This window comes from Hordeum vulgare, chromosome 4H, assembly GCF_904849725.1.
Source record: "Hordeum vulgare subsp. vulgare chromosome 4H, MorexV3_pseudomolecules_assembly, whole genome shotgun sequence".
Lineage (NCBI taxonomy): Eukaryota > Viridiplantae > Streptophyta > Magnoliopsida > Poales > Poaceae > Hordeum > Hordeum vulgare.
Window position 1 is genome coordinate 431,925,447 of NC_058521.1, and position 25,499 is coordinate 431,950,945.

Consider the following 25,499-nt stretch of genomic DNA (forward strand, 5'->3'; position numbering starts at 1 on the left):
GGGAAAGCTCCTAACAAGCAAAAGAAGAACAAGAAAATCTTTTTGTTTTTTTTCAAACTAGACAGACACACGAAAAGAAAACAAAAAAAAAGAAAATAAACTAGCACGGATGATACAGTGGCAAAGTGTGAACACCGGCTAACAAAGTGAAAGCATAAGCAAGAATGTAAAGACGGTGAGAACACGTACTCCCCCAAGCTTCGGCTTTTGGCCTAAGTTGGTCTACTCCCAAGGATGGTTTTGGCGAAACCCAAAATCATAATGGGGGTTATACGGGAGCGGTGCAGCCACTGCCTGAATAGCCGCCTCACGGAGACGATCAGCCTTTGTCTCCCTCTCATACTCCTCTACCTCTCCTCTGGTTATGTAATATCTCCGTTTTACCTGAAAGTCAAAGAAGGCAGGAGCAGGAAGGGTAATATGGAAAACACGCTGCCGGTTAAATGTCAAACGGTATAGGAGGGATTTGTCATCCCTCTCAAGGAACTGGTAGCGTATCAAAGCGACGCGGTCAAGGAAAGTTGTATGGATCGGGGGATCTCCTTCGCGGATGGGTACTCCAAGAAAATTTTCTATGCGAGTGGCATAGATCCCACCAAAGAAATCCCCTTCATTAGCATTCTTATTCAGCCTCCTTTCTATAATAGCTCCCATGTTGAAACTTTTATCACCCGTGACTGCGCTCTTAAGGATACTAAGGTCGGGTGCGCAGAGGTGACAATGCTCAATCTTGCCATTAATGCATCCAGCTATGAAGAGGGCAAAATAATGCAAGGCAGGAAAATGAATGGTCCCTATGGTAGCTTGTGTAATATCTCTAGTTTCTCCAATAGTTATACCAGAGAAAAAGTCTCTAACCGAAGATTTAGGAGGATCATTGAGACTACCCCAAATAGGTATCTTGCAAATTCTATTGAAATCCTCTAAATCCATGGTATACAATTTGTCATAGAGATCAAACAGTACCGATGTGTCAAGGCCAACTCAAAATTTGAATCTACGAACAAAAGAGCCAGTGAGAGCAACATACTGTTCACATTTATCGGATATGAATTCTTCGATTCTGACATTGCGAACAAGTGCATCAAACTCATCTTTGAAGACTGCCTCAATCATAAATTCATCTGAAGTCCATTCACATGGTTGTACCTACGCGTCCCTTGGTTGGTAAGGATCGGGGTCCCGAATCGCAAGACGGGGGCCTCTCTTGCTTGAGGAACCACCATGACAGTTTCTCCTGAACATCTCCCTTTTCTAAAAATTTCAGTTACCCAAAGGAAAAGTGAACAAGGCTCAACTAAACTCGTAGCAACTACTCCAACAAGTGCCTAGAGGCCATAATACGCATCAAAACTACTTGGGACCAGCTAAAATCAGCATGCAAAGCTCAAGAACATGGTCACCAAGGCAGCAAAAATACGCGATGTACAAGGTACTAGAGCAAAAACTAATTGGACCAATGGAGGAGTCACTTACCAAGGAGCAATTTCCCCAAAACAGTTCGGAGAATGGTGATTTGAGCAAAGAGATCGAAAATCCCAGCAAGAGGAGCAAGAACACGGGTTTGAGCTGCGAAACAATTTTTTCTCGAGGTAGGAGAACCAGACGAGAGCAAGAATGAGTGGAGGGGGTGTCTGTGGGACCCACAAGCCTGGGTGGCGCGGCCAGGGGGGTGCCCGCGCCCCAAGGGCTTGTGTCCCACTGGTGCAGCCCCCAGACAAGCTCTTCGTCCCAGTATTTTTCAAAAATTCCAGAAAAAATCATACTAGATTTTCAGGATGTTCGGAGAACTTTTATTTTCGGGGTACTTTTCTACCGGACGCTAAAACAGAAAACAGGGAAAACTAAACTAAACCTATCATTTTTCTTCTAAGCAATGGAAGGTGAAAGCTTGGAACAGAGGTTCGTGACTCCTCGATCCATCCATCTCATGGTCATCGAAAGAAATCCGTCAGTGAGGTGATCAAGTCTCTTTGACAAACTTTTTTGAATCAAAAAAAGAAAACGGAGAATTCTGGAATAGTCATTAGGTCACCTCAATGGGGATATGTATCTCCCCAACAAGCAAATCATACTTCATCTTGACATGAGGTATAGGGCATTCAAAGCTCCCAATAAGAATCGATGAAGTTTTTTCGATAGCATTGATGCAATGTACTCGATATTGTTTCTTCGGAAAGTGCACTGTATGCTCATTACTATTGACATGGAAAGTGACATTGCCTTTGTTGCAATCTATAACAGCCCCTGCGGTGTTTAAAAAGGGTCTTCCGAGGATGACCGCCATGGCATCGTCCTGAGGAATATCCAAGATAACAAAGTCTGTTAAGATAGTGACATTGGCAACCACAACACGCACATCCTCGCAAATGCCAATAGGGAAAGCAGTTGATTTGTCGGCCATTTGCAGAGAGATTTCAGTGGGTGTCAACTTATCTAGTTCAAGTCTATGATAAAGAGAAAGAGGCATAACACTAACACCGGCTCCAAGGTCGCATAAAGCAGTTCTAACATAGTTACCTTTAATGGAGCAAGGTATAGTGGGCACTCCGGGATCACCTAGTTTCTTAGGAGTTCCACCCTTGAAGGTATAATTAGAAAGCATGGTGGAAATCTCAACCTCAGGTATCCTCCTCTTAATAGTCACAATATCCTTCATGTACTTAGCATACGGAGACATTTTGAGCATATCTGTCAAACGCATTTGCAGAAAGACAGGTCTGATCATTTCAACGAACCGCTCAAAATTCTCATCATCCTTTTTCTTGGATGGTTTGGGAGGAAAGGGCATGGGTTTCTGAACCCATGGTTCCCTTTCTTTACCATGCTTCCTAGCAGTGAAGTCATTCTTATCGTATCTCTTATTCTTAGGCTGTGGGTTATCAAGATCAACAGGTTCTATCTCCACATCCTTATCATTGCTAGGTTGAGCATCTCCATGAACATCACTATTGATATTATCATTAGGCTCATGTTCATCACCAGATTGTGTTTTAGCATCAGAGATAGAGGCATCGTTTGGACTCTCAGGTGTAGCAGCAACAGGGTTGCTAGCGTGCAAGTTCCTATCATCTTTCTTGTTCTTTCTAGGATGACTAGGTGCATCAGTGCTAACTCCTTGAGAATCTTATTCAATTCTCTTCGGATGACCCTCAGGATACAAAGGTTCCTGGGTCATTCTACCGCCTCTAGTAACGACTCTGACAGAATTGTCATTCAACTCATTGAGCAAGTCATTCTGAGCCTTAAGTACTTGTTCTACTTGAGTAGTAACCATAGAGGCATGTTTACTCAGAAGCTTAAGATCATTGACATTTCTGTCCACACAAGCACTTAAATGACTAAGCATACGAGCATTCTGTTCCAATTGTCTACTAACATAATCATTGAAACTTTGTTGTTTGACAACAAAGTTATCAAATTCATCCAGGCATAAGCTAGCAGGTTTATCAAAAGGAATATCACTCTCATCAAACCTACGCACAGAATTTACTTCTACTACCTGTATCGGGTTATCAAGACCATGGATCTCTTCGATAGGTGGTAGATTTTTGACATCTTCAGATTTAATGCCTTTCTCTCGCATAGATTTCTTGGCTTCTTTCATATCTTCAGGACTGAGGAATAGAATACCTCTTTTCTTCGAAGTTGGCTTAGGAGGTGGTTCCGGAATAGTCCAAGCATTCTCATTGCACAAGATGTTATTCAGTAGAATCTCTGCTTGTTCTACAGTTTGTTCCCTAAAAACACAGCCAACACAACTATCTAGGTGGTCTTTGGAAGCATCGGTAAGTCCACTATAGAAGATATCAAGTATTTCATTCTTCTGAAGAGGGTGATCATGCAAAGCATTCAGTAGCTGGATGAGCCTCCCCCGAGCTTGTGGGAGACTCTCTTCCTCAGCTTGAGCAAAGTTGTATATTTCCTGCAAGGCAGCTTGCTTCTTATGGGCAGGGAAATATTTTTCAGAGAAGTAGTAGACCATATCCTCGGGGCTATGCACACAACCAGGAGAAAGAGAAGTGAACCAAGTCTTAGCATCATCCTTTAGCGAGAAAGGATACAGCTTGAGGATAGTAGTGACACATTTTTTTCCTCACTAGTGAATAGGGTGGCTATATCGTGTAGTTTGGTAAGATGGGCTACAACCGTTTCAGACTCATAACCATGAAAAGGATCAGATTTGACCAGAGTGATTAACTCAGGGTCGACAGAGAATTCATAATCCTTATCGATCACAAAGATAGGCGAAGTAGCAAACTTCGAGTCGTATTTCATCCTAGCATTCAGAGATTTTTCTTTCCACTTGAGCAGTAGTTTCTCAACATCATAGCTATCCTTAAACACAAGAAAGTCCTCAGCTATCTCTCCCTCCATAACGTAGCACTCAGGCATACAAGGCAATTCAGGCATAGTAGCAGGCTCTACTTCAATATTATCAGCAGTTTCAGAAGTATCATCACATCTAGCAGCAACTCTAGCAATTTGTGCATCAAGGAATGCACCTAGTGGCAAAGCAGTATCAAGCATGGAATCATCAGGCAAAGCAGTATCAAGCATAGCATCATCATAAGGATCATGGGCAGCAGAAGTAGCATCATCAAGCACAGGCGACATATCAAGATTTCTAGCAGGAGGTGATGTCGCAAACTTACTCAAAACAGAAGGTGAATCAAGTGCACAGCTAGATGGCAGTTCCTTACCTGTCCTCGTAGTTGAGGGCAAGATTTCAGTTCTTGGATCTTTCGGATTCCTCATAGTGACTAGTAGACGTCAATCCCAAGTGACTTAGAGAATATAGTTGTGCTTCCCCGGCAACGGCGCCAGAAAAGTGTCTTGATGACCCACAAGTATAGTGGATCGCAACAGTTTTCGAGGGTAGAGTATTCAACCCAAATTTATTGATTCGACTCAAGGGGAAGCGAAAGAATATTCTCAAGTATTAGCAGCTGAGTTGTAAATTCAATCACACCTAAAAGATTAGTATCTGCAAGCAAAGTATCAGTAGCAAAGTGGTATGATAGCAACGGTGCCAGAAAAGCGTCTATTGACGGCAGACTATCCCTGACTTGTTGTATCAATGGCGCTAGAAAAAGGTCTTACAACAGGTAGCAGCAGAGTAACAAGTAACAGCAGTAGCGACAGCAGTAGCAAGTAACAGCAGTAGTGACATCAGTAGCAAGGAACAGCAGTAGTGACAGCAGTAGCGAGGAACAGCAGTAGTGACAGCAGTAGCGAGGAACAGTAGTAGTGACAGCAGTAGTGGCAAAGTAATGTAGCAAGGACCAGTAGTAAAAGACTCGTAGGCATTGGATCGGTGATGGATGATTATGCCGGATGTGATTCATCATGTAACAGCTATAACACGGAGAGATAAGTAACTAGCTCCCGTTCGTCAATCTAATGTGGCATGTATTCCATATGTAGTCATACGTGCTTAGGGAAAAGAACTTGCATGACATCTATTGTCCATCCCTCCCGTGGCAGCGGGGTCCTAATGGAAACTACAGGATATTAAGGTTCTCCTTTTAATAAAGAACAGGACCAACGCATTAACACGTGGTGAATACATGAACTCCTCATACTATGGTCATCTCCGGGAGTGGTTTCGGCTATTGTCACTCCAGGGTTGCCCGGTCATAACACATAGTAGGTGACTACAACTTGTAAGATAGGATCTAAAACACACATATATGGGCGACAACATAATAGGTTCAGATTTGAAATCATGGCACTCGGTCCCTAGTGACAAGCATTAAGCATGGCAAAGTGGTAGCAACATCAATCTTAGAACATAGTGGATACTAGGGATCAATCCCCGTCAAAACTAACTCGATTACATGATAGATCTCATCCAACTCATCACCGTCCAGCAAGCCTACGATGAGATTACTCACGAACGGTGAAGAGCATCATGGAATTGGCGATGGAGGAAGGTTGATGATGACGATGGCGACGATTTCCCCTCTCCGGAGCCCAGAACGGACTCCAGATCTGCCCTCCAGATGAAGAACAGGAGGTGGCGGCGCCTCCGTATCATAAAACGCGATGAATCCTTCTCTCTGATTTTTTTCCGGGCGAAACGGAATACGTAGAGCTGAGTTTGGAGGCGGTGTTGCCTCGTGGGCCCCACAAGCCCTCACGGCGCGACCAGGGGGGTGGTCGCGCCCCCTGGGCTTGTGGCCCACTGGCTCACCCCTACGGTGGATCTTTGCGCAGGTATTTTTCATTAATTCCAGAAATATTCTCCGTAAATTTTCAGGTCATTCCGAGAACTTTTATTTGTGCACAAAAACAACACCATGGTAATTCTGCTGAAAACAGCGTTATTCCGGGTTAGTTCCATTCAAATCATGCAAGTTAGAGTCCAAAACAAGGGCAAAAGAGTTCGGAAAAGTAGATACGACGGAGATGTATCAGGGTACCATAAGCCAAAGTTTGGGCTATGAGCCAAATATCGAAAGATCCGTTTGACTGCTGCATAGTGGCTTTCCTTCGGTGCGGATTGAAACCGTGCACAGATTCCCACACTTAGCATGATATCGGGTCTAGATGCACAAAGGTAAAGCAAGGATCCAATCATGAGAGATATACCTTTTGATCCACGGCTTTACCATTGGATCACTGTCGAGCTTGCACTTGGTTGGCATGGGAATTTGACTGGCTTGACGTCCTCGAGCTCGAACCTCTTGAGCATGTCTTGAGTGTACTTGGCTTGTTTGATGAAGGTTCCTTCTCTTCCTTGTTTGATTTCAAACGCGAGAAAGAACTTCAACTCTCCCATCATCGACATCTCAAACTTCTCAATCATTAGTGCAACAAACTCTTCATTGAAAGATTTTTTAGGAGAACCAAAAATAATATCATCAACATATAGTTCGCATATGAACAAATCCCCTTTGACCTTCTTAGTAAAAAGAGTGGGGTCAATTTTCCCAATCTCAAACCAATGATCTTGCAACAACTCAATAAGGTACTCATACCACGCACGTGGGGCTTGTTTAAGACCGTAGAGTGCCTTCCTGAGTTTGTATACATGAGTGGAGAACTTGGGATCCTCGAATCCCGGGTGTTGTTTAACATATACCAACTCATTTAAAGGACCATTAAGAAAACAAGTCTACAAATCCTTTTTTTGCAATTTAAATCCATGATGAGAAGCAAAAGCAAGTAACATGCGAATAGATTCAAGACGAGAGACAGGAGCAAAGGTTTCACCGTAGTCGATACCCTCGACTTGGGAGTAGCCTTGCGCCACCAGTCTTGCCTTGTTTCGAATGACAACACCATTTGCATCTTGCTTGTTCTTGAAGATCCATTTGGTTCCAATGACATTATGTTCCTCTGTTGGCCTTGGCACTAATTCCCAAACTTGATTGCGCTCGAAGTTGTTAAGTTCATCAGGCATAGCTTCAAGCCAATCCTCATCATCAAGCGCATCATCTACCTCTTGGGGTTCAACACACAAAACAAACGTGCGATGCATACAAAAGTTTGATAATTGTTGACGAGTGGTTACCCCTCTATTGAAGCTACCAAGCACATTCTTGAAGATATGTTGTCGAACTCGGAGCCTGTTGGCTATCTTGGGAGCACGCGCTTCATGACTTCCCTACTTGATAATTTTGGGGGTTTTGCTTGAACACTTTGAGCACCGTCTTGAGCTTGCTCACTAGATTTCCCTTGATCTTGTGGTAGCACTTGATCTTGAGATTGCACTAGATCTTGAGCTGGCTCACAATCTGGAGCATGATCTTGGACATCATTTGGTGTGACACCATCTTCATGAGGTTGACCTTGTCCTTGATCAGGTTCCAGTTTGTCGGGTTAGGGCCTTCACTTTGTTCTTCGGAAGCATGTGGGTCTAGCGAGGGTGATGGATCCACTTGAGTAGAGAATTGTCCGTCTCCTTCGGCCACAAGGGGTTCCTCAATGGGGAGTATTTGACCAATCCCCATTCTTCTTATGGCTTGAGGAGGAATTTCATCACCTGCATCACAAAGTCCACTTTGCTCCACTTGGGATCCATTATTTTCATCAAACTCCACGTTACATGTCTCCTCAATGAGTCTGGTGGACTAGTTGAGAACACGGGAAGCATGAGAGTTTGTAGCATAGCCAACAAATATGCCATCTTGAGCTTTATCTTCAAATTTAGACAAACAAACACTTTTCTTGAGTATGAAACACTTACAACCGAACAATCGGAAGTACTTGAGATTGGGCTTGTTCCCGGTAAGAATATCATACGGAGTCTTGTTCAAGCCATTGCGGAGGCAGAGCCGATTGGATGCATGACATGCAGTGCTAATGGCTTCGGCCCAAAAGTTGTACGGAGATTTGAATTCCGTCATCATGGTTCTTGCCCCGTCCATCAACGTCCGGTTCTTCCTTTCCGCAACACCGTTCCGTTGGGGGGTATAGGGTGTTGAATATTGATGCTTGATCCCCTCGTCACTAAGGAACTCATTTAAGGTATAGTTCTTCAACTCAGTGCCGTTTTGACTTCTAATCATCAGAATCTTTGCTTCATGTTGACGTTAAGCTTCATTAGCAAATTCGATGACAGTTTGTTGAGTCTCACTCTTCCTCTTGAAGAAATATACCCAAGTGTATCTTGAGTAGTCATCCACAATCACCAAGCAATACTTTCTTCCTCCAAGACTATCAAAAAACGGAGGGCCAAAGAATCCATGTGAAGAGCTCCAAAGGCCTTTTAGAGTAGATGATAGTTGTGGGACCATGAGCTATTTCATGAAGCTTTCCTTCAATACAAGCACTGCAAACACGGTCTCTAGCAAAACTCACATTTGTTAGTCCATGAACATGGTCCCCTTTGAGGAGACTTTGCAAAGATCTCATATTGACATGAGCTAGTCGGCGATGCCATAACCAACCCACATCAACTTTAGCCATTAGACAAGTCGTGGTCTTAGCAGGTCGCTCCGAAAAGTTCACTACATAGAGACCGTTCTCGACATATCCAACAAAGGCTACTTTAAGAGTCTTGCTCCACGAAAGGGCCATGGTATCAAGATTAAAGAATGTGGCAAAGCCCATAATTGCAAGCTGGCAAACGGAAAGCAGATTGTATGCAAGGGACTCAACAAGCATGACCTTCTCTGTAGATAAATCTTGAGAGATGACCACCTTACCAAATCCCATTACCTTAGATGTTGATGCATCAGCAAATTGGACATGGGTGGGCATAGACGGTATTGGATGCACATCCACCACCAAGTCCTTGCTCCCGGTCATATGATTTGTTGCTCCACTATCGAGCAACCATGACACTCCATTGGAAGCAAACTCCTGCAAGAGATCAATGCTTGGATTTAGGTACCCATTTTTGAATGGGTCCTTTGATGTTAGAAACAAGGGTCTTAGGAACCCAAATAGCCCACTCAATCTACTCATAATAAGAACCAACAAATTTGGCATAAACATGCCCATCACTAGCATGGCATAAAACATAAGAGGGGTTAAAATCGCCGGTAGTGTTGGTGGGGGTGGTTTTGCCCTTCTTGGCATTGTCACCCCCTTCCTTGTTCTTCATCTTCTCATGAGTACTCTCACCCTCTTTGACAAAGATGTCCTTGAGAGAGGAAGATAGCTTGGTCTTGTTTTTATTTTTCTTCTTATACTTGGGTGCAAACCCAAGTCCTTTGTTTCCTGCAACTTCCATTTGATTACTCAAAAGATCATTTAGATTCTTCTTGCCTTGGATGCACGTCACAAGGCCCTTTTCAAGTTGTTTTTTCAACTTGGCATTCTCCTCCACAATATGCACATGCTCACAACAAGGGTTAGTAGCACAAGCATTATCCATTAAAACAAAAGGAGGACAAGTAGAAATCTCCTTGGTTAGTTTTACTTGGAGTTGATCATGAGACTCCTTAAGAGAGGAATGAGCACTTTTCAAGACCTTGTGGGCCTTGTTAAGTATGTCAAATTCTTCCTTGAGTCTATCATGGCCAACCCCAAGTGCAACCTTCTCATATTTAAGCACACAAGTAAGAACACTAGCATGATCAAGATCTTTTTGTAATTTAGCATGATCAACGTTGTGTGACTCTTCAAGAGCCAAATGAAGACCACGCTCTTCTTCTAGAGCAATGGATAGTTCAGCTATCTCATCGGCGTAATCACGACTATGTTCTTGCAACTTGGAGATAGTATCCTCATGAGTCTCAATGAGATCATTGGCTTCACCAAGTTGTTCCAAAAGAGCAACAAAGTGTCTTTTGGTTTCACTACCTTACACAAGAATTTATCAAACTCATTTTCATCAAGTTCCACTACCTCACTATTATCAACCCAGTCAAACAAAGAAGGAGAGGTAGTGAGAGTGGTCTTGATGTTGTGGGTTACCTTATTGATACCTTTGTCCATGAGGCACTTGGCGATACGGTTCTCGTTGGTGGCGCCGAAGAGAGATACCTTGGGGGAGGAAGTGGCAATGGCGACGGTGGCCATTGCCATCCCCTCAAGGCCTGTATCGTCTTCGTCATCATCGAAGGTGTAATCTTCATGGGCCACCAAGCCCCTTGGATAAGTCTTATTGCTGAAGGCGTTCTTGCTAGGGAAAGACTTGGGCCTATCCTTGCGAATGAGCTTGCCCCCGTTGTCTTCCCTCTTCTCATAAGGACAATCTGCCACAAAGTGACTCACATTGCCACAGTTGTAACATGTCCGTACTCGTTGTTTGATCTTGGAACCACTTGAGTTGTCCTTGGAGAAGTTGGGCCTTGAGTTTGTTTTGTTTCCCAAAACTGCCTTGAAGCAAGAGCCATGTGCTCATGATAAGCGTATTTTGTGTCTTCGGGGCAGCTATCTTCTTCCTCTTCTTCTTCATCAACAATGGCCTTGGTCTTTGAGGCAAGGTTGGGTGATGTTGTTTTTGACCGAACACGAGCAAGGGCATTGCTGGCGGTCTTGTTCATAATATCCATAGCAATGAACTCATCCAACACTTCGCCCGAGGTCAAGGAGTGGAAATCTGGTCTTTGCCGAATGACGAAAGACATGGCTTTGTTGAAAGGCATGATTGCCTTGAGAAACTTGCGCTTGATCCAAGTGTCATCCATATGTTTGCTCCCATGGTCTTGGAGAGAAACAGCGAGGGCAGTCACCCTTCAATAGAGATTATGGGGGGTCTCTTCTAGCATCACAAACTCATCTGCTTGATCAAGGACCACTTCAAAGTTAGACCGTTGAATGCTTAATCTCCCCTCGTACAGCACCATGATGTGCTCCCAACAATCCTTTGCATGAGTGAAGGGGCGCAGGTGTGGGAGATCTTCTGGTGGAATCGCGGATTGAAGGATGAACAATGCGGAATGATTGTATTGGTTGTCCGCATCTTCTCTTAGAGTAAGGTTCCTTGGATCATGAGGGTAATAGCCTTGCTCGATGATTCTCCAAAGATTTGTTGAGCTGTGATTCAAATGGGACTTGATGGAAATAAACCCAATTAGCGAAATCACCTTTAACAAGTTTTGGAGGAGGTCCTAGGTTATTAATATGCGGTGTAGGAACCGGTCCTCCATAGACCGGGGAGGGGGAATTGAGGCAAAAGTCCGTGTCCCATTCTTGTCATGAGGGGAGCAAGTTTGAGTACCTTTAGCCGCTTCCTTGTCGGTATTGGCCTCCGACACCGATGAGGTGGGTTTAGCCACAAGCAACGGGTCGCACGAATTCCTCATCGCCTCAAGTAATTCTTTAAGCATGGATTTGACTTTCGTCATCACAGACGTCTTGAGTGAAGCCATGGCCTCATTCAAATTGTCCCGTGTGGCCGAAACCACCTCCACGGCCTCGGACCCTTTGGGATGAACCTCACCATCATCAACCATACTCTTCGGGTGGTGAAACCCATGATAAAGAGATGTGGCTCTTATACCAATTGAAAGGATTGATATGGTTGGCTAGAGGGGGGGTTAATAGGAAACTACCAATTTTTAGCTTGTCTTAACAAATTAGCGTTACAACTAAAGGTTCTCTATGTAAACAACTAGGTGAGCAGCTAACTACAAGAAAACAAGTGAAAGCAAAGAATACACCACAACAATAAAAGTACCAGGTAAAGGTAAGAGATAACCGCAAGTGGAACCAGTGGAGACGAGGATGTGTTACCAAAGTTCCTTCCCTTTGACATGAAGTACATCTCCGTTGGAGCGGTGTGGAGGCACAATGCCCCCCAAAAAGCCACTAGGGCCACCGTATTCTCCTCACGCCATCACACAATGCGAGATGTCGTGATTCCACTATTTGTTCCCTTGAAGGTGGCGACCGGACCTTTACAAATAAGGTTGGGGCTATCTTCACACAAAGCTTGGAGGCTCCCAACAAGACCACGAAGCTTCACCACAATGGAATGTGGCTCCGAGGTGACCTCAACCGTCTAGGGTGCTCAAACACCCAAGAGTAACAAGATCCGCAAGGGATTAGTGGGGGCAATCAAATATCTCTTGGTGGAACTGTAGATCAAGGCCCTCTCAAGAAATCCCTAGAAAATCAACAAGTTTGATTGGCTAGGGAGAGAGATAGGGAAAGAATAAGCTTATGGAACAACAATAGAGCTTGGAGAGGTAAAAGGTGAGCTTCTAGAGGAAGAACACATCTATATATAGTGGTGGTTGGGCGGGGGGGGGGGGTAAAATCCAACCGTTACCCACCCACCACATCAATAGCCAAGCGGTATTACCGCTGGTAGGAGTGGTACTACTGCTCTACATCTCACCAACCACGGTAGTAAGAAAATACTAACGTGCCTACTACTCTTAGGGTAAAAGTATGTGCAAAAAGTCTGACGGAGCAGCAGAAAAAAAACTACTACCGCCTCGAGGGCGGTAGTAAAAAATTACTACCGCTATTCGAGGGGTACTACCACTATGCAAGCGGTACTACTGTTGGCCCTTTTGCATAAGCATCAAAGATACGGATGGAGCTCCATTGTAGCAAGGGAAAGGTGGTGCACTAAATGTGTACGTGACGATTCCACCAAAACCTTTCCGATGCGGACCTCCTCTTAATAGTACGGCTTTTCTACGACTCAAATCCACCAAAGAGAAACATAGAAAGCAACCGTCTTCGTGTTGGAAATATGCCCTAGAGGCAATAATAATTGGTTATTATTATATTTCTTTGTTCATGATAATCGTTTATTATCCATGCTATAATTGTATTGATTGGAAACGCAATACTTGTGTGGATACATAGACAAAACACTGTCCCTAGTAAGCCCCTAGTTGACTAGCTCGGTGATCAAAGATGGTCAAGGTTTCCTGGCCATAGGCAAGTGTTGTTACTTGATAACGGGATCACATCATTAGGAGAATCATGTGATGGACTAGACCCAAACTAATAGACGTAGCATGTTGATCGTGTCATTTTGTTGCTACTATTTTCAGCGTGTCAAGTATTTGTTCCTATGACCATGAGATCATATAACTCACTGACACCGGAGGAATGCTTTGTGTGTATCAAACATTGCAACGTAACTGGGTGACAAATCCGTATTGCACATAGGATGTCAAAACATTGTTTCCTCGACGGTTTCCTTGAGCAAACATTGTATGTGATACAACCAGGAGGTTTTGTCGATCCTAAAGATACTAGCAAGTATGCAAGCTCCAGCGATCCTTCAATGGACCGGTGCAAGCATCTCGGAGTTGGAATATACACTTTGATGAGATGATCAAAGATTTTGGGTTTGTACAAGGTTTATGAGAAACTTGTATTTCCAAAAAGTGAGTGGGAGCACTATAGAATTTCTGATAAGAATACGTGGTTGACATATTGTGGATCAGAAGTAATGTAGAATTTCTATAAAGCATATAAGGTTGTTTGATAGGAGTTTTTCAAAGGAATACCTGGATTGCGCTACTTGAACGTTGAGCATCAAAGATCTATGGAGATAGATCGAAAGCGCTTAATGGAAGTTTCAACAAGATGCATGCCCTGACAAGTTTTTGAAGGAGTTCAAAATAGATCAGCAAAAGAGTTCTTGGTTGCGTTGTAAGGTGTGAATTTGAGTAAGACTCAAAACCCGACCATGGCAGAATAAAGAGAACAGACGAAGGTCGTCTTCTATGCCTTAGCCGTAGACTCTAAAGTATGCCATGCTGAGTACCGCACCTGATGTGTGCCTTGCAGCTAGTCTGTTAAGAGGTACACAAAGTGATCCAGGATTGAATCACTGATCAGCGGTCAAAGTTATCCTTAGTAACTAAATAGACTAAGTATTTTTTCTTGATTATGGAGGTGGTTAAAGAGTTCGTTGTAAAGGGTTACGTCGATGCAAGCTTTGACACTAATCCGAATAACTATGAGTAGTGAAACGGATTCGTATAGTACAGTAGATATTTGGAGAATTTCCGAGTAGCACGTAACAGCAGCATCTATAAGATGACATAAAGATTTTCAAAGAACGCACGGATCTGAAAGTTTCAGAACCGTTGACTAAAACCTCTCTCACGAGCAAGACGTGATCAGACCCCAGAACTATATGGGTGTTGGATTCATGATAATCGTTTATTGCAAGTGGGAGATTGTTGGAAATATGCCCTTGAGGCAATAATAATTAGTTATTATTATATTTCTTTGTTCATGATAATCGTTTATTATGCATGCTATAATTGTATTGATTGGAAACACAATACTTGTGTGGATACATAGACAAAACACTGTCCCTAGTAAGCCTCTAGTTGACTAGCTCGTTGATCAAAGATGGTCAAGGTTTCCTGGCCATAGGCAAGTGTTGTTACTTGATAACGGGATCATATCATTAGGAGAATCATGTGATGGACTAGACCCAAACTAATAGACGTAGCATGTTGATCGTGTCATTTTTTTGCTACTGTTTTCTGCGTGTCAAGTATTTGTTCCTATGACCATGAGATCATATAACTCACTGACACCGAAGGAATACTTTGTGTGTATCAAACATCGCAACGTAACTGGGTGACTATAAAGATGCTCTACAGGTATCTCCGAAGGTTTTCGTTGAGTTAGTATGGACCTCCGAAGCACCGTCACGCTGCCGGAGAACTCATCTACCTCTCCGTCTCTCTTGCTGGATCAAGAAGGTCGAGATCATCATCGAGCTGTACGTGTGCTGAACCCGGAGGTGTCGTCCGTTCGGCACTAGATCAGAGCGGATCGTGGGACGGATCGCGGGACGGTTCGTGGGACGGTTCGCGGGGCGGATCGAGGGACGTGAGGTCGTTCCACTACATCAACCGTGTTTCTTAACGCTTCTCCAGTGCGATCTACAAGGGTACGTAGATCGGAAATCCCCTCTCGTAGATGGACATCACCATGATAGGTCTTCGTGCGCGTAGGAAATTTTTGTTTCCCATGCGACGTTCCCCAACAGTGGCATCATGAGCTAGGTTCATGCGTAGATGTAATCTCGAGTAGAACACAAAAGTTTTTGTGGGCGGTGATGTGCGTTTTGCGGCCCTCCTTAGTCTTTTCTTGATTCCGCGGTATTGTTGGATCGAAGCGGCTTGGACCGACATTACTCGTACGCTTACGAGAGACTGGTTTCATCGCTACGAGTAACTCCGTTGCTCAAAGATGACTGGCAAGTGTCGGTTTCTCCAACTTTAGTTGAATCGGATTTGACCGAGGAGGTCCTTGGATGAGGTTAAATAGAAATTCATATATCTCCGTTGTGGTGTTTGCGTAAGTAAGATGCGATCCTACTAGATACCCATGGTCACCACGTAAAACATGCAACAACAAATTAGAGGACGTCTAACTTGTTTTTGCAGGGTATGCTTGTGATGTGATATGGCCAACGATGTGATGTGATATATTGGATGTATGAGATGATCATGTTGTAATAGTTAATATCGACTTGCACGTCGATGGTACGGCAACCGGCAGGAGCCATAGGGTTGTCTTTAAACTAACGTTTGTGCTTGCAGATGCGTTTACTATATTGCTAGGACGTAGCTTTAGTAGTAATAGCATGAGTAGCACGACAACATCGATGGCGACACGTTGATGGAGATCATGATGATGGAGATCATGGTGTGATGCCGGTGACAAGAAGATCGTGCCGGTGCTTTGGTGATGGAGATCAAGAAGCACATGATGATGGCCATATTATGTCACTTATGAATTGCATGTGATGTTAATCCTTTATGCACCTTATCTTGCTTAGAACGACGGTAGCATTATGAGGTGATCTCTCACTAAAATTTCAAGACGAAATTGTGTTCTCCCCGACTATGCACCGTTGCGACATTTCTTCGTTTCGAGACACCACGTGATAATCGGGTGTGGTAGACTCAACGTTCACATACAACGGGTGCAAAACAATTGCACATGCGGAACACTCGGGTTAAGCTTGACGAGCCTAGCATGTGCAAACATGGCCTCGGAACACATGAGACCGAAAGGTCGAGCATGAATCGTATAGTTGATATGATTAGCATAGAGATGCTTACCACTGAAACTATTCTCGACTCACGTGATGATCGGACTTGAGATAGTGGATTTGGATCATGTACCACTCAAATGACTAGAGAGATGTACTTTTTGAGTGGGAGTTCTTAAGTTATATGATTAATTGAACTAATAGTCATGAACATAGTCTAATGGTCTTTGCGAATTACGATGTAGCTTGCGCTATAGCTCTACTCTTTTTATATGTTCCTAGAGAAAATTTAGTTGAAAGTTGATAGTAGCAAACTTTGCAGACTGAGTCTGTAAAACCGAGGATTGTCCTCGTTGCTGCGCAGAAGGCTTATGTCCTTAATGCACCACTCAATGTGCTGCACCTCGAGCGTCGTCTGTGGATGTTGTGAACATCCGACATACACGTTTCTGATGACTACGCGATAGTTCGGTGCAAAATACTTAATGGCTTAGAAGCGTGGCGCCGAAGACGTTTTGAAACGTCACGGAACATGAGAGATGTTCTAAAGAGATGAAATTGTGATTTCATGCTTGTGCCCTTGTTAAGAGGTATGAGACCTCTGACAAGATTCTTTGTCCATGAAGTAAAGGAGAAAAGCTCAATCGTTGAGCGTGTGCTTAGATTATCTGAGTACGACAATTGCTTGAATCAAGTGGGAGTTGATCTTCCAGATAAGATAGTGATGGTTCTCCAAAGTCACTGCCACCAAGTTGTGAGAGCTTCGTGATGAACTATAACATATCAAGGATAGATACAATGATCCTTGAGCGATTCGCGTTGTTTGACACTTCGAAAGAAGAAATCAAGAAGGAGCATCAATAGTTGATGGTTAGTAAAACCACTAAGTTTCGAGAAAGGCAAGGGCTAGAAGGGATACTTCGTGAAACGGCAAAGCAGTTGCTGCACTAATGAAGAGACCCCAGATTAAACCCAAGCCCGGGACTAAGTGCTTCTGTTATGAGGGGAACGGTCACTGAGGCGGAGCAACTCTAGATACTTGGTACATAAGAAGGCTGGCGAAAGTCGAAAGAAGTATATTTGATATACATGATGTTGATGTGTCCTTTACCAGTACTCCTAGTAGCACGAGGGTATTGGATACCGGTTCGGTTGCTAAGTGATTAGTAACACGAAATGAAAGCTACGACATAAACGGAGACTAGCTAAAGGCGAGGTGACGATACGTCTTGGAAGTGTTTCCAAGGTTGATATGATCAAACGTCGCACGCTCCCTCTAACATCGGGATTGCTGTTAAACCGAAATAATTGTTATTTGGTGCTTGCGTTAAGCATGAACATGATTGGATCGTGTTTATTGCAATACGATTATTCATTTAAAGAGAATAATGGTTACTCTATTTGCTTGAACAATCACCTTCAATGGTTTATTGAATCTCGATCGTAGTGTTACAGATGTTCATGATATTGGTGCCAAAAGATACGAGGTAATGATGATAGTACCACTTACTTGTGGCACTGCCGCTTGAGTCATGTTGGTATAAATTGCATGAAGAGGCTCCATGCTGATGGATCTTTATACTCACTTGATTTTGAATCACTAGTGACATGCAAATCATACCACATGAGCAAGGCCTTGTTTTTCATTGAGATGAAACAAGATAGTAACTTGTTGGAAGTGATACATTTTGATGTATGCAGTCCAATGGGTGCTGAGGCACGCAGTAGATATCATTATGTTCTTACTTCAATGACGATTTGAGTAGATACAAGAGTATTTACTTAATGAATAACAAGTTTGCAATATTGAAAAGTTCAATTCTGTTTCGGAGTGAAGTTCGTCGTAACAAGAGGATAAACTGTCTACGATATGATCATAGAAATGAATATCTAAGTTACGAGTTTTGGTACGCAGTTAAGACAATGTGGAAATTGTTTCGCAGTTCATGCCACCTGGAACATCATAGTGTGATGATGTGTCTGAACATCATAGCCACGCACTATTTGGTATGGTGCATGCTATGATGTCTCTTATCGAATTACCACTATCGTTTATGGGTTATGCATTAGAGACAACCACATTCACTATAAATAGGGCACCGCGTATTTCCGTTGAGATGACACGGTATAGACTGAGGTTTAGAGAAATCTAAACTGTCGTTTCTTGAAAGTTTGGGGCTTCGACACTTATGTGAAAAAGTTTCAGTCTGATAAGCTCGAACCCAAAGCGGATAAATGCATCTTCATAGGATATCCAAAACAGTTGGGTACATCTCCTATCTCAGATCCGAAACCAAAGTGTTTGTTTCTAGAAACGGATCCTTTCTTGAGGAAAGGTTTCTCTCGAAATAATTGAGTGGGAGGGTGATAGAACTTGATGAGGTTATTGAACCATCACTTCGACTAGTGTGTAGCAGGGCACAGGAAGTTGTTCCTGTGGCGCCTACACCAATTGAAGTGGAAGCTGATGATGGTGATCATTGAGCTTCGGATCAAGTTACTACAAACCTCGTAGGTCGACAAGGTCGCGTACTACTACAGAGTGGTATGGTAACCCTGTCTTGGAGGTCATGTTGTTGAACAATAATGAACCTACGAGCTATGGAGAAGCGATGGTGGGCCTGGATTCCGACAAATGGCTGGAGGCCATGAAATCCGAGAGAGGATCCATGTATGAAAACAAAGTGTAGACTTTGTAAGAACTACTTGATAGTCGTAGGACTATTGAGTAAAGATGGATCTTTAAAAGGAAGACAGACGATGATGGTGATAAGTCACTATTAAGAAAAGCTCGACTTGTCGCAAAGATGTTTCCGACAAGATCAAACAGTTGACTATGATGAGACTTTCTCACTCGTAGCGATGCTAAAAGTCTGTTAGAATTATGTTAGTAGTTGCTGCATTATTTATGAAATATTGCACATAGGATGTCAAAACATTGTTTCCTCGACGGGTTCCTTGAGCAAACATTGTATGTGATACAAACAGGAGGTTTTGTCGATCCTAAAGATACTAGCAAGTATGCAAGCTCCAGCGATCCTTCAATGGACTGGTGCAAGCATCTCGGAGTTGGAATATACACTTTGATGAGATGATCAAAGATTTTGGGTTTGTACAAGGTTTATGAGAAACTTGTATTTCCAAAGAAGTGAGTGGGAGCACTATGGAATTTCTGATAAGTATATGTGGTTGACATCTTGTGGATCAGAAGTAATGTAGAATTTCTGTAAACCAAACAAGGTTGTTTGAAAGGAGTTTTTCAAAGGGATACCTGGATTGCGCTACTTGAACGTTGAGCATCAAAGATCTATGGAGATAGATCGAAAGCGCTTGATAGAAGTTTCAACAAGATGCATACCTTGACAAGTTTTTGAAGGAGTTCAAAATAGATCAACAAAGAAGGAGTTCTTGGTTGCGTTGTAAGGTGTGAATTTGAGTAAGAGTCAAAACCCGACCCCGGCAGAATAAAGAGAATAGACGGAGGTCGTCTTCTATGCCTTGGCCGTAGAATCTGAAGTATGGCATGCTGGGTACCGCACCTGATGTGTGCCTTAACTCAAAGTTTGTTGAGAGGTACAGAGAGTGATCCATGATTGAATCACTAGCAGCGGTCAAATTTTATCCTTAGTAACTGATGGACTAAGGAATTTTTCTCGATTATGGAGGTGGTTAAAGAGTTCGTCGTAAAGGGTTACGTCGATGCAAGCTTTGACACTAATCCGAATAACTATGAGTAGTGAAACGGATTCGTATAGTAGAGTAGATATTTGGAGTATTTCCGAATAGCACATAGTATAAGCATCTATAAGATGACATAAAGATTTGTAAAGAACACACGGATCTGAAAGTTTCAGAACCGTTGACTAAAACCTCTCTCACGAGCAAGCCGTGATCAGACCCCATAACTATATGGGTGTTGGATTTGTTAGAATCACATGGTGATGTGAACTAGATTATTGACTCTAGTGCAAGTGGGAGACTTTTGGAAATATGCCCTAGAGGCAATAATAAATCAGTTATTATTATATTTCTTTGTTCATGATAATCTTTTATTATCCATGCTATAATTGTATTGATTGGAAACACAATACTTGTGTGGATACATAGACAAAACACTATCCCTAGTAAGCCTCTAGTTGACTAGCTCGGTGATCAAAGATGGTCAAGGTTTCCTGGCCATAGGCAAGTGTTGTTAGTTGATAACGGGATCACATCATTAGGAGAATCATGTGATGGACTAGACCCAAACTAATAGACGTAGCATGTTGATCGTGTCATTTTGTTGCTACTATTTTCTGCGTGTCAAGTATTTGTTCCTATGACCATGAGATCATATAACTCACTGACACCGGAGGAATGCTTTGTGTGTATCAAATGTCGCAACGTAACTGGGTGACTATAAATATGCTCTACAAGTATCTCCGAAGGTGTTCGTTGAGTTAGTATGGATCAAGACTGGGATTTGTCACTCCGTATGACGGAGAGGTATCTCGAGGCCCACTCGGTAATACAACATCACACACAAGCCTTGCAAGAAATGTGACTTAGTGTAAGTTGCGGGATCTTGTATTACGGAACGAGTAAAGAGACTTGCTAGTAAACGAGATTGAAATAGGTATGCGGATACTGACGATCGAATCTCAGGCAAGTAACATACCGAAGGACAAAGGGAATGACATACGGGATTATATGAATCCTTGGCACTGAGGTTCAAACGATAAGATATTCATAGAATATGTAGGATCCAATATGGGCATCCAGGTCCCGCTATTGGATATTGACCGAGGAGTCTCTCGGGTCATGTCTACATAGTTCTCGAACCCGCAGGGTCTGCACACTTAAGGTTCGACGTTGTTTTATGCGTATTTGAGTTATATGGTTGGTTACCGAATGCTTTTCGGAGTCCCACATGAGATCAAAGACGTCACGAGGGTTTCCGGAATGCTCCGGAAATGAAGATTGATATATAGGATGACCTCATTTGGTTACCGGAAGGTTTTCGTGCATTACCGGAAAAGTTTCGGGCTCATCGGTAGTGTACTGGGAGTGCCGGGAGGGGTGCCGGGGACCATCAGGAGGGGTGTCACGCCCCAAGGGGTCTCATGGGATATGGGAAGAGATAAACCAGCCCCTAGTGGGCTGGAATAAGTTCCCACTAAGGCCCATAAGGTTTGAGAAGGAAAAAACACAAGGTGGAAAGAGTTTCCAAGTGGGAAGGTGGAATCCTACTCGAAGTAGGATTGGAGTAGGACTCCTCCACCTCCAATTTCGGCCAAACCTTTAGGTTTTGAGGCTGCCTCCTCCCCTCCCTCCCTCCTATATATAGTGGGGTTTTAGGGCTGATTTGAGACAACTTTTGCCACGGCAGCCCGACCACATACCTCCACGGTTTTTCCTCTAGATCGCGTTTCTACGGAGCTCGGGCGGAGCCCTGCTGAGATTAGATCACCACCAACCTCCGAAGCACCGTCACGCTGCCGGAGAACTCATCTACCTCTCCGTCTCTCTTGCTGGATCAAGAAGGCCGAGATCATCATCGAGCTATACGTGTGCTGAACGCGGAGGTGCCGTCCGTTCGGCACTAGATCGGAGCGGATCATGGGACGGATCGCGGGACAGTTCGTGGGACGGTTCGCGGGGCGGATCGAGGGATGTGAGGACATTCCACTACATCAACCGCGTTTCTTAACGCTTCCGTTGTGCGATCTACAAGGGTACGTAGATCGGAAATCCCCTCTCGTAGATGGACATCACCATGATAGGTCTTCGTGCGCGTAGGAAATTTTTGTTTCCCATGCGACGTTCCCCAACACCTTGCTACTTTGATGTTACTTGTTGCAAGACTTTTTCAACACCGTTGTCGGGAAAGAATAGTTCCTCGCCCACGTGCAACACCGGCGCCATTGATACAACAGCTAGGAATAGTCTACCATCAACAGTTATGTTTCTGACACCGTTGCTATCATACTACTTTGCTACTGATACTTTGCTTGCATGCACTAATCTTTCAGGTGTGGTTGAATCTGACAAACTCAACTGCTAATACTTGAGAATATTCTTTCGCTTCCCCTTTGGCGAATCAACAAATTTGGTCGAATACTCTACCCTCGAAAACTGTTGCGATCCCCTACACTTGTGGGTTATCAAGACCTTTTTCTCGCGCTGTTGCCGAGGAAGCACAGCTATATTCTCTGAGTCACTTGGGATTGATGCCTGCTGGTTACTATGAGGAATCCGAAAGATCCAAGCACTAAAATATTGCCTTCCACTACGAGGAGAGGTAAGGAACTACCATCTAGTTCTGCACTTGATTCACCTTCAGTTTTGAGTAAGTTTGCGACTTCGCCTCCTGCTAGAAATCTTGATATGTTGCATGTGCCTGATGATGCTATGCTTGATACTATTCTTGATGATGCTATGCTTGATACTATGCCTGATGAAGCTATGCTTGATACTATGCCTGATACTGCTTTGCCACTAGGTGCCCTGGATGCACAAATTGCTAGAGTTGCTGCTAGACGTGATGATACTTCTGAAACTGTTGATACTATTGAAGTAGAACCTGCTACTATACCTGAATTGCCTACCATGCTTGATACGCGCTATGTTATGCAGGGAGAGATAGCTGAGGATTTTCTTGCGTGTAAGGATAGCTATGATGTTGAGAAACTACTACGCAAGTGGAAAGAAAAATCTCTCAACGCTAGGATGAAATATGACCCGAAGTTTGCTACTTCGCCTATCTTTGTGACCGATAAGGATTATGAATTCTCTGTCGACCCTGAGTTAATCACTCTAGTCGAATCTGATTTTTAGGGAATATGTAGGCCAAAGAGCTAGGGCAGGGGAGCGCGAGGGAGGCCCCAAGCCTGGTCGCCGCGGGCCCCCCTGGCCACGACGTCATGTCTTGTGGGCTCCGTGTGGGCCACCTGCCTTGGCCCTCAAGTCCCCCGATCTTCTTTTGTTCTAGAAAAATTTATTTTGGGGATTTTATTCCGTTTGGACTCCGTTCCAAAATCAGATCTGAAAAGAGTCAAAAACATAAAAAAAACAGGAACTAGCACTTGGCACTGAATAAATAATTTAGTCCCAAAAAATATATAAAAGGTATATAAAACATCCAAATTTGACAAGATAACAGCATGAAACCATCAAAAAATATAGATATGTTTGAGACGTATCAAGCATCCCCAAGCTTAACTCCTGCTCGTCCTCGAGTAGGGAAGTGATAAAGAATGAATTTTTGATGCTTTCATGCTACCTAGCATAGATGTTCTTTGTAACTCCTCTTATGTGACGTGAATGTTCAGATCCATTAGATTCAAAACAATAGTTTGTTATTGATGTGGATACAATAATACTTCAAGCAAACTAGCAAGGTAATCATGAACTTTCAAAATAACAAGGCCAAAAGAAAGTTATCCCTACAAAATCATATAATCTGGCTATGCTCTATCATCCTTGCACAACGAATTTAAATCATGCACAACCTCGGTATTAGCCAAGTAATTGTTTTTACACCTTTACTTTCTCAAACCTTTTGAACTCTCACACAATACATGAGCGTCAGCCATGGTTTTAGCACTATAAGTGGAATGGAGTGTGGTGGAGGTTGCAAGGCAAACAAGGAGAAGATGGTCACATTGACTAGGCATATCAACGAGCTATGGAGATTCTCATCAATAGATATCAACGTGAATGAGTAGGGATTGCCATACAATTGATGCACTAGAGCTAAGAGTAAGTGAAAGCTCTTTAAGAAAACTAGTGGGTGTGCATCCAACTTGCTTTCTCACGAAGACCTAAGGCAATTTTGAGGAAGCCTATCATTGGAATATACAAGCCAAGTTATATAATGAAAATTTCCCACTAGTTATATGGTGGTGACAAAACGAGAGACTCTCAATCATGAAAATCATGGTGCTTAATATGAAGCACAAGTGTGGAAAGGAGATAGTACCATTGTCCCTTCTCTTTTTTTCTCTCATTTTTTTGGTGGGCTCTTTGGCCTCTCTTTTTTTTGGTGGGCATCTTTGGCCTCTTCTATTTCCTCACATGGGACAATGCTCCATCAAAGATGATCAGCACACTTACAACTCAAAACTTAGAGCAATGATGACTCTATATGAAATGCCTTCGGTAGTGTACCGTGACAATGATCTAGCATGGCATAGACATCAATGGAAACATCATGCTAGCTATCTTATGATCATGCAATGGCAATGTAGAAGTGGTGGCACATGTCATGGTGGTAGTTGCATGGCAATATATCTCGGAATGGCTTTGAAAAAGCCATAGTAGGTAGGTATGTTGGCTGTTTTGAGAGAGGCTAATGGTGAGTTTTATGCACCGGTGAAAGTTGCACGGCACTAAAGAAGATAGTGATGGTGGAAGGTGAAAGTGCATCTAAACCATGGACTCAACATTAGTCAAGAAGAACTCATATACTTGTTGCAAAAGTTTTAGTAGTAATCGAAACAAAGCATTCAACGCATACTCCTAGGGGAAGGGTTGGTAGGTATAAACCATCGCGCGATCCCGACCGCCACACAAAGGATGACAATCAATGAACTAATCATGCTCAAACTTCATCACATAGCGGTTCACCATACGTGCATGCTACGGGAATCACTAACTTCAACACAAGTATTTATAGATCCACAACACCTTACTAATATAACTTCAATATTACCATAACCACAACTCAAAACTAATTGAGATGAATCAAACTTCTCTAACTATTCAATGCACATGAAGGTGGAAGTTTTCATATCCCATCGGATAACTACCCCTTTTGAGACTACTTTCATAGCATAGATCAACTACCACGCCACGCGCTTCCGTGCTCTAAAAGATAGAAGTGAAACACATAGAGCAAAATCAACTAGCTCAAAAGATATAAGTGAAACACATGTGAGCTGAATTGTCTAACCAAAGGATATAAGTGAAGCTCGACAAAATCACGGTGAGTGCATGTCTCTATCTCTTGGTGTGTAGCAAGGAAGATTGTGACACAACAAAAATAAAAGACTCCTACGATACAAGACGCTCCAAGCAAACACATAACATGTGGTGAATAAAAATATAGTCCCAAGTAACGTTACCGATG